The sequence below is a fragment of the Nicotiana tomentosiformis genome, chromosome 3 (genome assembly GCF_000390325.3).
Source record: "Nicotiana tomentosiformis chromosome 3, ASM39032v3, whole genome shotgun sequence".
Taxonomy (NCBI): domain Eukaryota; kingdom Viridiplantae; phylum Streptophyta; class Magnoliopsida; order Solanales; family Solanaceae; genus Nicotiana; species Nicotiana tomentosiformis.
In genome coordinates, this window is record NC_090814.1 from 121,132,982 (window position 1) to 121,147,593 (window position 14,612).

Below are 14,612 nucleotides of genomic sequence, written 5' to 3' on the forward strand. Positions count from 1 at the left end.
TTAACTGTACTTGATTTCCTTGGTTTGAATTTGATAAATTTTCTTTGCTGCTAAGATTGTTGGGATTAAATAAATTTTGGGCGATAAAATTTTTTTTTAGGTGCATAGATTGAAAAAGTAGAGGAAATATCAGCAGTTAATGGGAAATATTCAGTATTAACTAAGTTCTAACCATGGTTAAGATTTGGTTTTAGTTAATATAATATATATTAAAATGTGACACGTGTCACTCAACTATAAGTAAGAACTTGAGGAAATGCAGAGGAGCCAAATACTAATGAATGGAGCATTTATTTTTGGAAGTAAAGAGAAAACAAAACTAAAAGCCCATAATCTGTGAATAGCAAATTGTGAATGTGTTTATTTTGTGATTATGTGTGTCATTCAGGAATAATACCATTATTGAAAATTCAAACTTTCAAATTTTCAATCAAAAATTTCGAAGAGCTGTATTTAATAAACTAGTTTTGATCAGTGTTTTAAAAGGCGTGGGCGTAAGGCGATGCATTTTACATATACCTCAGCGAGGCATAAGCCCCATGAGTATTTAATTTTTTAATATTTTATAAAATAATATAATTACAATAAATATTTATAAATAGGTAAAATTGCATAAAAATTGAAGAAAATTATAAATATGTGAAAAATATATATAGATGTGCTCCATCCCCACAAAAACTAGTCAAAATAATTCATTATACCTTACAAGCACAATTAATTTGAGTTGAAAAGAATAAAGTTTTTTACATGGAGGAACAAAAAGGATGACTAACCTGCAATTTGAACTTTGAACTTACTAATATAATGGAAAATGGAGTTCTCTTTGTATTTGCAAAAAATAAAATTTACTATTTGTTGCTTTTGGGAGATAGTAGCAGACAAGTGGACAAGATAAAAAATTAGAAAAGACCATAAATATCACGACCCAAAATCCTAACCTGTCGTGATGGCGCCTATCTCAATACTAGACAAGCTGGCAACATCAATAACCCACAATTTCTTTTAAATACGAAAAATATAATAATTAAGTTTAAGAGAAAATCCCACTAATACTGGATATAAATACATTTTCAAAACCCGGTGTCACTGAGTACATGAGCAACTATACACTACAAGTCTGCACAACACGGTCTATAATAGTTTGAGACAAAATACAGTAAATAAGGAGATAGGGAAGGAGAGACAAGATCTATGAAATAGGACAGCTACCTCTAAATCTCCGAAAAATCAGCTGTGTGAAAGAATCAACACCCACTGTGTCCGGGATCACCTGAATCTGCACACGAAGTGCAGGGTGTGTCGCGCCCCTTTTCCTTGTGAAATCGGGATTCGACGTGTGACAACTTTTAAATAGGTATTAAAAGAGGAGAGTCGCCACCTAACGATTTTAAGGTGCGTTAGGGCACCTATTTACAAATAACTTTGTTTGACTAGTCAACGCCACCAAAGATCGGGTAAGGGCTCAAATTACCTCAAAAGAGAAGGTGTTAGGCACTCTTTGAGGTCCACAACTGTGGGTCCCGGCCGAACTTAAGACTATTTGGATTATGTAATTGGGCTAGGTGATCAGATGAACAATTAAATATAAAAGTTGAAGAGTTTCATTTTAACACAATGAGAATTGGGTACAGATCTTTAAGGACTACACGGATGCGACTACAATGGTATATGACTGCGTAAGTATATAAAGGAGGGGGGGATCCTAAGTTTTTTAGCCTAAAGGATCACCCCGTGCAACATAAATAATAATTCGCAACTCCCTTTATGATAGAAGTTATTCATATTATTCAGCGGGCACAGACTATCATCTCCTGCTACCCGATTACTGTGTTGAAGTTGTTTACCTAAGAGCGTTCAAATTCAATTCTGAGTCGTACCCTATGCATGCACTACCCGTCCTGTGCCTATGGCCCATGAGGCTTTGGACCTACTATTTGGGTGGTTCTAGACTTTACTTAGGTTGCTCGAAAATGATAAAACTAAGCGACATTCAAAAAAACAAAGAGGACTGCACATAATAGCCAAGAGTAGATCATGTTAGCCTCCGCACGTAAACAAAGAAGCAGCAGACTGATTTTCAGGTTAGGCAGTAGAACTTTTCGAACTTGAGACTCAGAATCCTTTGGTCCTGTGGGCATGATCTTTATTTGATTCCAATATCAAACAGCCGACGCTGCATTTTAGGCCGACGTACAGATTAAATCATTATAAGTCCTATAGACATGGTTTCTAAGTGATTCTGATTTTAGCAATATACAGACAATAGATTTGCAGATTATAAAAACCTATAGTCATGATTTCTAGATTGTTCGCAAAAGGCAGTGAAACGACTCCAGAACTATGAACTACTAACGCTGATTTTATAGACAAGTTCGTTAGGCAGGTGACAGTATTCTAGAAGCATGATATCTAATATTTGGCGATTGACATTGATTTTATATAGTTTTATCCCTATAGGTATGCTATCTAGATGAGCAATACAAATGATATGGGTAGCTGGTTGATTGTTAAACCTATAGGCATGAGCAGTACAATGATAATTGAGATAGACTAATTATTCGAAGTCCTATAGGCATGGCACCTAGGTAAGTAGAATATTGTATTGCTACGCCCTATACTCATTTCATCTAAGAAAACACAGTAGTGAAGACTGGTACAGCGAATACTTGAAATAGCATGCATTGGCAAGTTAAGTGATGTGTGTGCGTGTGACTCCTATAGGCAGGTTTCTACTCATGAAGTTAAAACATGTGAAGCAAATAGCGAATAAATCACATAGATCATATAGGCATGCTTTCTACCCATTTTATGTGAGAATTAGAGTACCCTACCCCTCTTTTACTAATTTTCCCATCTGTTTTTGCTCACAAATTATTACAGACCCAAAAATAATGAATACAAGTGCGAATGTTATATATTAAAAGGCTGCAGGCCCAATACGCAGAGCAGGCCCCAAAGAATATAACCCAGTAACACCTGGGCCATCAGCAAGCTTCTCCTTTCACACGAACAGTGAACCCAAGACCCAGCATGTTTCAGAATGTATCAGCTATACACCCAGGGCCATACAAAAACTCATACCAAACTTGAGAGGGGAAACCATACATGATAACCAATTGACAGTCCTAAAGTCTATTAACAATGGTCATAATTCTTAGAAGCTAAGGGAACAAGATTGGTTAAATAAGAGGGCTTGAGCATACTAACTGGGTAGACAACTTTGGCATAGCAAGTTTGACATTGAAGAACTAACATCATATTGAACAATTATTCAACAAAGGGAAGGGTATAACTCACTGAGCATAGTTACACATTAAGAAGGCTGAAGAGGCAAGTCTGTAGAGTTGACAGGACAAACACACACATATATTAATTTCTCAGAATCAAGCTTAGCGCAAGACATTAACCAAAATGTCAGAAAAAGATCTTAAACAAGTGAGCCTTATTCGAAACAATCATAGTTAGAGGGATATGCAATTTCACATGAAGATGACCATAAGCAGCATAGCAACAAACTAATGTCATGGTTTACCATAAACCTTAACAGTGTCCTCACTCATGAGAACATACAACACTTAAAATGGGATGAGACAGGCAAGCATAACCATTCGTACCAATTACCTAGGCGGCAGAGAAACTAACATAGCAATTTGACCTAAAAGTCATTCTAAACCAAAAATGCAACAGAACTTAAATGGAAACATGTTTTAGCTAATTAATACAGTCTCAGAGATCAATCATATTGGGCAAGAGGAACTTAACAAGGTCTAGAATACAAACATAGAGATACAGGACAAGGTAGAGAACCCACATTAGTCTAGAAACACCTAAGAAAGCTAGAATCCATTCCAATAATGAAAGCATCTTACATGTGTTGAAACCTACTGAATTCAACTAATAAAGAACATGGAATTGTAGAGGATTATAAAACAATATCATAACAGTACAATATCAGGGATCCATGAATAACAGGGAAACTGAATCATGCTTATAGAATTTAAACAACATTAACACATAGAACACATACGTCATAGATAAACAGAAAGGAAAATAGTTAACATTGCAAGAGTTAAGGACACTAACCAGTAGCAAAGTTAAACGAACAAAAGAATGAGGAGTTAGAATACTGGTAGCAAGAGAACCCAGATCCCCGATGCTTCAGAGTTCACAAGAGCCTGGAGAAGGGCTCCGAGCAGTGCTTACACCGGAGAAGGTTGTTTTAATAATATTATGGCCTTGGCTTTCAACCGGCCAAGGATTCAACAATTCCAGAAAATATTCAAGTATCTCAGAAGAAGTGAACAAGTGAGAGAAGAGTATAGTGAGTGTACTAGCAGTAATTAGGTCTGTCCAAAGGGAAAATTGGGAAGGGGTTTATATAATGTTCAAATTGAGCGGACGAACATGAAAAATCATCAGTCAAACACAAGAAAGGAAAGAATATATCACATGCAATCAAAATCAGTGAGGAAAAAGGAAAATCTCAAACCCTAGTTGGGTCCAACTGTCTTGAATAGAACCAATAATGCAAGAATCGTCCATTGTAGAGTGTATATAGACGAAAGATTGTCCAAATCTTCGCAAAATCGGAGTCAACCAGGCCTGCTCTTGAAAGGTAGTTCTTACAAAAAATAGGGCAAGGACTAAGTAACACCATAGAAACGCATACAATAGTAAAGTATCACAAAATAGGTAAGTGAATCTCAGATTGATTCCATTTTTGGGCTGGAATCAGAGAGAAATCAAAAGGCGGCTACTAGGTTTTCTCAGAGACAGACGGAATAGAGAGGGTTTAGAGGCGGCTGTAGTGGGGAAATAGGGTTAGGGTTTGGGTGAGGGGATATAAGGAAAGTGGAGGAATTATTTTGGGCCGTTGATCATTTGAGATCAACATCCAAGATCGAAATGGGAGTGGGGTGGGTCGTTTAAGCGGGTACCAACCGAGTTGAGGTTAAGGGGTCGTTTGGCTTGGGTTGGGGAGATTGGGCCAGGGATTTGAGTAGTTTTGGGCCACTAATGTGGTCCAAAATATGTATAACTTAGGCTATCTTTTAAATACAAAATTGATTAAATACAAATAATTAATAATAAATAAAAAAATATTTTTTTTATATACACTAAAATGATTGAAAATAATAACTTATAATTATAAAATATAAAAGGCTATTTAGGCACAAATAATGTAAATAAAACATAATTATGCATGAATATAGGCTATTATTACAAAATATTATGTAAATAACTAAAATATAGATGTAATTATATAAAGTGAAGCAAAATATTATTAAACAAACACATGGATATAAAATAATAAATTTGGATGATTAAGTCATCATAAATAATTTAAAGGGATAATATTTAAGTAATTTAAATGCAAGAAAATTAATTTTAAAGCTCTAAAAATCATGGAAAAATTATAAAATATTTGTATAAATCTTGTAAATTACGTAATGATGCAAAAATGATATTTTAAAAGTATATATACTATGAGGACAAAAGTGGGTATCAACAGCTCTCCCTCTTTACTCGGGAATGATGAAAGAGTTGTCGGGTAAAGAAAATGATGACCAATTTTGTCCGAAATGAGTGAGGAGTGATGTATTTTTTTTAAAAAATGGGGGCCAAACCCTGGTTCCTGAGTTGCCTACATATCCCTGGTGTTATAGGAATCAGGTTGTGTGTTGTTCTTGATCTAATGGCGAACAAACCGATGGAGGTTTTATAAGATTGGTCGTATGTTTCGAAAAGATTCTTTTGGGTAGGATAGTGTTGTAAGTAATGGATGATTTTAGGTGGAGTCATCAATGCAAAATGAACATTACGGGTGTATCCCCAGGTAGATATCTGAACGGTTATCGAGTAAAAGGTAGTCAGTTACTGGTAGTTGGTTACGTTTGAGGTAGACAAAGGATGTGAGCGATGTGAACGGCATCCGTAGCGAAGATTGCTCCTGTTTATAGAACGGTTACCTCCCGAGTTACCTGCAAAAATCAAAACACGGCGCATACGAATATATATGGGTTATTTCAAAAATTTAAACATGATGCAAATTCCCTTTGGACCATGAAGGTTGTCTTCGAACGATGAGGACGATGTACTTAGACCATGACGTCCTGGGCCATGAAGCGTGTGATAAGGGATTCGTAAGCCATGAAATGGTGTCCTCGGGCCATGAGGATGGTGCCACTGGACTATGACGCCCCTGAATAATGATGTGCAATACCGAGAGATCCTCAGGCCATGGAATGGTGTCTTCAGGCAATAAGGATGGTGCCTTCGGACTATGTCGCCTTCGTCTCTGGCAAGGAAAGGCAATGCTTAGCCTTATACAAGGTGAGGGCGGTGCCTAGCCCTATGAAAGGAGTGGAGACAATTCTTAGTGTCATGCAGGGGAAGAACACAACGCTTAGCCTCTAGCAAAGAAGGCAGTGCTTAGCCTTATGCAAGGTGAGGGCAGTGCCTAGCCCTATGCAAAGAGTGGAGACAATGCTTAGTCTCATGCAAAGAAAGGCAACATTTAGCCTTGTGCAATGGTGAAGGAAGTGTTTAGCCCTATGCAAAGAGTGGAGACAATGCATAGTCTCATGTAAGGAAAGGAGACAATGCCTAGTCTCATGCAAGGAAAGGAGACAATGCTTAGTCTCTGGCAAGGAAAGGCAATGCTTAGCCTTATACAAGGTCAGGGCGTTGCCTATCCCCATGCAAGGAGTGGAAACAATGCTTAGTCTCATGTTGGGTAAGGAGACTGCGCTTAGCCTCTGGAAAAGACGGCAGTGCTTAGCCTTATGCAAGGCGAGGGCAGTGCATAGCCATATGCAAGGAGTGGAGACAATGCTTAGTCTTATGCAAAGAAAGGCAACGTTTAGCCTTATGCAATGGTGAGGGCAGTGTTTAGCCCTATGCAAAGAGTGGAGACAATGCATGGACACCGGAACACTATGAAGGCGAACGATCTCATGGATGTAGATCCGCTAACTGCTCCAAAGAATAAGCAGTCCTAACTGGAATGAAATGCGCGGACTTTGTCAACCGATCCACAATCACCCAAGCTAGGGATCCAAAACATCTAATCTCACGAACTAGGGATCATCATACTGGCGCTCTCTGATGCGATCATATTAGCAAGACCAAGAAACCACACAAGCTAGAACCCGACTGGGATCCAAAACATCTAATCTCACGAACTAGTTAGCCAAAGCCTGAACATCAACTACAAGCGGTCTCTCACCAATAGGAATACATACAAGGCTACACATACTCACCGCCTTCCTACTCAAGGCATCGGCCACCACACTGGCCTTCCTGGGATGATACAGAATGGTAATATCATAGTCCTTTCGCAGCTCCAACCATCTCCATTGTCTCAAATTTAGATCCTTTTGTTTGAATAAGTGTTGGAGACTCCGATGATCTGTAAATACCTCGCAAGACACACCATAGAGATAATGCCTCCAAATCTTCAATGCATGAACGGTGGTTGCCAACTCCAAATCATGAACATGGTAGTTCTTCTCATGGGGCTTCAACTGGCGTGAAGCATAAGCAATCACTCTACCCTCCTACATCAAGACTGTCATGCCTCAAACATGGGGAGGAGTGGCTGGCACCCGGTGCCTTACTGGCACAGGCGAATCACTCCGTAACTCATGATCGTTCGACCAAAACTAGAACATGCATAGGTCGAGTTGGATAAACCCATTATTTCTATAACCATCATGGGCTAATATGGCCACAACTCGTAATGTATAACTATAAGTGAGAAACATTGTATCAATGAACCATTGTTCTTAAAACACGAATACATATGGGCCGTCAAGGCCTCTGACATATTGTACATGATGAACCTGTGTCTACAAAGCCTTTAAGAGTATTTGACATCGAAACATGGTCGGGACAGAGACCCGGCCTACCATAAGTCGGTAGCAAAACTCTAACACGAAGACTTACAGACTCAGCTGCACTTCGAAAGAAGTGCAGTCTTACCGATCCTTCGTTTAATGCTAACCTCGTCTACTATGAGGGCTCGTGAAACTGATTATCTATACCTGCAGCATGAATGCAGCGTCCATAACAAAAGGACGTCAGTACGAATAATGTACCGAGTATGTAAGGCATGTAAATCTGTATGTAAAGGACATGAAATAAAGGACTCAACCTATAAATCTAGATAGCTCTATAAATCATGAAATATTTATAATGTCATGCATATGCGTATAAATGTCATATCATGCATATGTATATGCGTACATAATATCATCAAGCCTCTGATGGCATCCCATCATATCATCTCGGCCTCTGTAAGCAAAATCATTAACGTATACCAACTGATCAGGTGGTGGTGCGTGCATAACGCCGTAACCGTTTTCTATATCCCATATACATATAATATACGCCTATATAACGCCATCTGGTCATAGGTCAATGTACATGTATAAATGAATGAAATGCATAAGAAGTAAGTTAATAAGATTTCTCGGAATGTCATAATATCAATATGTCTTCGGATAAACTTTATCAATTATGCATTTTTCTGAGACCCATGAACAGAAGATATAATAATAAGACACATGGGAATTCAATAGCATAGGCACCCCTATTGCTTCTATGAGTAGAGACATTTATGAAAGTTGTGCGTTTGCTCGTTTCGTTTGTATCATATAGATCATGCAAAAAACAAAGAAGGGATAGCAATAACATACCTCTTTAAGATTTGCAGCAACCCTATTCCGCATCTTGATTTGCGTCTTGACCTTATATAATCTGGAACTGGCCCGCTCTACCCCGAGCTTGTAGGAATCAAACAAACACTAGAAATCTCTTCAGTGTTCTTAAGATTAGTTTGGGAATTAAAGCTGCTACAGAATTATGGAAATATACTTGTTTCCAATGCTTGGTTCCCCCAAAGAATTGCTCCCAACGTGATTAATATTGTTGCCACCAACAATGGAGTTATTTTCAACTGAATTTTTCTACTATGGGAGCATATTATTTCCTTGTATTATCTAAGTAAGTTGATATCTTTCATGTAATGTTGCTGCCTAAATTATCTATATATGATGCTACCATGTGTAGATAATTTAGATGAAGACACATGGGTATATACATGTACTAGTCACCTACTAAAATTAGACACCCATTCCATAACCTCACCTAAATTGTACACGTGCCCATTCCTTTTATTATACCTAATCTTTATCTAGTTTTACTACTAGCAATATTTATCCTTTACTAATAATAATAAAGGTCATCCCCCTTGTGGGACCTACAAGGACATGTTGTCTCCTTAACATTATCCAAACACTTTAAATAATTCTCCATATAATTAATTAAATTCATAATTAATTTCTAAATCTCATTTCACTTAAATACTAATCACTTTTAACATACTAGAATATACTTTACTATCATGGTCACATGGTATATTGTATTGCACTATTCCATAAATACGGGGTATTATAGCTTGGACCGTTTTTTCATCCCAAAATTACAAACTTCGATGAAACTCATTTTCTTTGATTCGTTTACCCTCTAACCTTCACGACTTTACTTATCACTTGTTATAAATAGCATAAATACCTATAAACTCAAAAATAGTCTTGTCCTTGAACCTATGTCAATTATCTTACAAAAAATCCAATGTACAAAAGTACTAGATGTAACATCTTTTGCCTCTTTAGAAAAATTCGTCCTTGAATGTTAACTCTTAGAGATTTACAAACAATTTTTGCTAGTCTCCTATGTAAACTAAACTAAAACCCAACCTCTATCGGAAGCCCGGACTATTCACAACCTTCTGCACTTGAGTATCTCATATATTCTTCACCTTTACCTTTCTTACCTTTCAATTCGCATCGTATCTTCTGTTACTTTCATAATCTCCCTTCCACATAGGTGAAAATTATATCCATGCCTTAAAGCTCTACTGTGATACCTGCACCACTGGTGCATACAAAGTTCGGCGAAAACTTCCTACTGACTTCTTGCGACTCAGCTCTATGGCACAATTTTGAAACAAAAGAAGGGTAACATTTCCTAAATGCCCTATAGCCTCTCAATTATAAATGTGGCGCACAACACACCCATAAGTGAGACTCTACTAGGCACGGCTTTGTTGACTCCCTAGGACACGACCTGATCTGATACCACTTTGTCATGCCCCAAACCTGGGGAGGCGTGGCTGGCACCCGGTGCCTTATTGACACGGGCGAACCACTCTGTAACTCATGATCGTTCGACCAAAACTAGAACATGCATAGTTCCAGTTGGCTAAACCCATTCTTTCTGTAACCATCATGGGCTAACATGGCCACAACTCGAAATGTATAACTATAAGTGGGAAACATTGTATTAATGAACCATTGTTCTTAAAACATGAATATATATGGGCCGTCAAGGCCTCTGACATACTGTACATGATGAACCTATGACTACAAAGCCTCTAAGAGTATTTGAAATCAAAACATGGCCGGGACAAAGACCCGGCCTACCCATAAGTCTGTAGTAAAACTCTGACACGAAGACTTACAGACTCGGCTGCACTCCAAAAGAACTGCAGTCTTACAGATCCTTCACTAAATGCTAACCTCATCTAATATGAGGGCTATTTAAACTGATTATCTATACATACACGCATGAATGCAGCGTCCACAACAAAAGGATGTCAGTACAAATAATGTACCGAGTATGTAAGGTATGTAAATCAGTAAACAAAGGACATGAAATAAAGAACTCAACATGTAAATCTAGATAACTCTGTAAATCATGAAATATTTATAATGTCATGCATATGCCTATAAATGTCATATCATGCATATGTATATGCGTACGTAACATCATCAATCCTCTGAGGGCATCCCATCATATCATTTCGGCCTCTGTGGGCGAAATCATCAACGTATACCAACTGATCAGGTGGTGGTGCGTATATAACACCGTAATATTTTTCCATATTCCATATACATATAATATACGCGTATATAATGCCATCTGGTCATGGGTCAATGTACATGAATAAATGAATGAAATGCATAAGAAGTAAGTTAATAAGATTTCTCGAAATGTCATAAGATCAATATGTCTTCGGATAAACTTTATCAATTACGCATTTTTCTGAGACCCATGAACAGAAGATATAATAATAAGACACATGGGAATTCAAGAACATAGGCACCCCTAGTGCTTCTATAAATAGAGACATTTATGAAAGTTGTGCGTTTGCTCGTTTCGTTTATATCATATAGATCATGCAAAAAAGAAAGAAGGGATAGCCATAACATACGTCTTTAAGCTTTATAGCAACCCTATTCCGCAGCTTGATTAGCTTCTTGACCTTATACAATCTGGAAGCGGCACGCTCTACCCCGAGTTTGTAGGAATCAAACAAACACTAGAAATCGCTTTGGTGTTCTTAAGATTAGTTTGGGAAGTAAAGTTGGTACAGAATTATGGAAATATACTTGCTGCCAATGCTTGGTTCCCCCAAAGAATTGCTCCCAACGTGATCAATATTGTTGCCACCAACAATGGAGTTATTTTCAAATGAATTGTTTCTACTATGGGAGTATATTGATTCCTTGTATTATCTAAGTAAGTTGATGTCTTCATGCAATGTTGATGTCTGTATTATCTATATATGATGCTACCATGTGTAGATAATTTAGATGAAGACACATGGGTATATACTTGCACTAGTCACCTACTAAAATTAGACACCCATTCTCCATAACCTCACCTAATTTGTACACGTACCCATCCCTTTTATTATACCTAATCTTTATCTAGTTCTACTACTAGGAATATTTATCCTTTACTAATACTAATAAAGGTCATCCCCCTTGTGGGACCTACAAGGACATGTTGTCTCCTTAACTTTATCCAAACACATTAACTAATTCTCCATATAATTAATTAAATACATCATTAATTTCTAAATCTCATTTCACTTAAATACTAATCACTTTTAATATACTAGAATATACTTTATTGTCATGGTCACATGGTATATTATATTGCACTAGTCCATAAATATGGGGTATTATAACTTGGACCGGTTTTTCATCCCAAAATAACAAACTTCGTCGAAACTCATTTTCTTTTATTCGTTTACCCTCTAACCGTTACGACTTTACTTATCACTTGTTATAAATAGCATAAATACCTATAACCTCAAAAATAGTCTTGTCCTTGAACCTATGTCAACTATCTTACGAAAAATCCAATGTACAAAAGTACCGGATGTAACAAAGACATGCCCAAGGCTAATCCGAGAAGCATCACAATACACGGTATAAGAGCCAGACACTGAAGGCAAAACTAGAATTGGAGTTATGGTCAAGGCAGTCTTGAGCTTCTAAAAGATCTCCTCGCACTCATCCGACCACCTGAATGGAGCACTTCTGGGTCAATCTGGTCAATGGCGCTGCAATGGATGAGAAATCCTTTTCAAATTGACAATAATATCCGGCCAAGCCGAGAAAGTTCTGAATCTTACAGCTGAAGACGGTCTGGGCCAACTCTGAACTGCCTCTATCTTATTTGGATCCACCTTAATCCCCTTACTGGATATCATGTGCCCCAAGAACGCCACTGAACTAAGCTAAAACTCACACTTGGAGAACTTGGCATAAAGTTTCTCCCCCCTCAACCGTTGTAGTACAATCTTAAAATGCTGGGCATGCTCCTCCTGGCTACGTGAGTACACCAGGATATCATCAATGAATACTATAACAAACAAATCAAGATATGACTAAAATACTGTGTTCATTAGATGCATGAATGTTGCTGGGGTGTTGGTCAGCCCAAAAGACATCACAAGAAACTTATAGTGACCATAGCGGGTCCTGAATATCGTCTTTAGAATATCTGAGTCCCGAATCTTCAACTGGTGATACCCAGACCTCAAATCGATCTTAGAGAACACCCTCGCTCCCTGAAGCTAGTCAAATAGATCATCAATGCACGAAAAAGGATACTTGTTCTTGATTGTAACTTTGTTCAACTGCTTATAGTCGATGCACATCCACATAGTACCATCCTTCTTCTTCACAAATAGAACCGATGCACCCCAAGGCAACACACTAGGCCTAATAAACCCTTATCAATAAGTTCCTGAAGCTACTCTTTCAATCCCTTCAACTCTATTGGTGTCGTACGATACAGAGGAATAGAAAAAGGCTGAGTGTCCGGCACCAAATCAATATCCCTGTCGGGTGGCATGCCTGGCAGGTCTACAGGAAACACATCCTGAAAGTCTCGTACTACCGGTACAGAATCAGTAGTAGGGGTATCAACACCAACATCCCTTACAAAGGACAAATATGTCAGACACCCCTTCCCAACCATTCGTTGGGCCTTCAGATAAGAAATCACCCTGCTGGGAACATAATCTAGATAACCTCTCCACTCGATTCTTGGCAACCCCGAAATTACCAACGTCACAATCTTAGCGTGAAAATCCAGAATAACATGACATGGAGACATCTAGTCCATACCCAAAATACCGTTGAAGTCAATCATACTTAGCAATAACAGATCAACTCTAGTCTCCAATCCCCCAATAGTCACTACACACGACCGATATACACGGTCCACAGCAATAGTATCACCCACTGGCATAGATACATGAACAGGTGAAACTAAAGACTCACGGGGCATGACCAAATAATGAGTAAAATAGGATGATACAAAGGAATAAGTAGAACCAGGGTCAAATAATGTGGAAGCATCCCTGTGGCACACTGAGATAATACCTGTGATCATTGTATCTGAATCAACAACATCTGGCCTAGTAGGAATATCATAGAATCGAGTCTGACCACCACCTGATCGGCCTCCCCCTCTAGGGCGACCTCTAGCTGCCTGGCCCCCACCCCGAGATGGATGAACGGGTGGTGTAACTGCTGGTGATGGTATTATCGATCGAGAACTCTATTGTGGAGCCCCACTCAACAATCTAGGGCAATCATTCTTGAGATGACTCAAGTTTCCGCCCTCAAAATAACCCCTTCTGTGACGGAGTTGCTTCTCCTGATAACCCGAGGAACTGCCTATAGAAATCTGAGCAGACGAGTCATGGTGAGAACTCTGCGCTGGTAATGCACTAAATGATGGCTGGCCTAAACGAGCATTGTAAGAACCATGTCTAACTGATGCACCACGATGAGCTGGACGAGCCATCTGAGCGGGCCTCTAAGGACGACCCCTGCTATGGTGGGGCTGACCCTAGAATAAACACCGTTGAAACCACCCGAACCACGAGGCCTCTTGGCCTCCCTTTCCTTACACTCCTGACTATGAACCAACTCTAGCCGCCGATAAATATCAATAACATCATCAAACCTAGCACCCGATACACTCTCATGGGTCATAACAAAACGCAACTGATAGGAGAGGCCATCAATGAACCTCCTAATCCTCTCCCTCTCAATGGGAACCAACCAAACTGTGTAACGAGCCAACTCTGAAAAGCTCATCTCATACTGGGTCACAAACATGCCCTTCTGACGTAGCTGCTTGAACTGCCTGCACAGCTCCTCCCTACGAGTATATGGCACAAACTTCTCTAATAAGAGAACGAAGAAGTCATGCCATGAAAGTGGTGCTGCACCGACTGG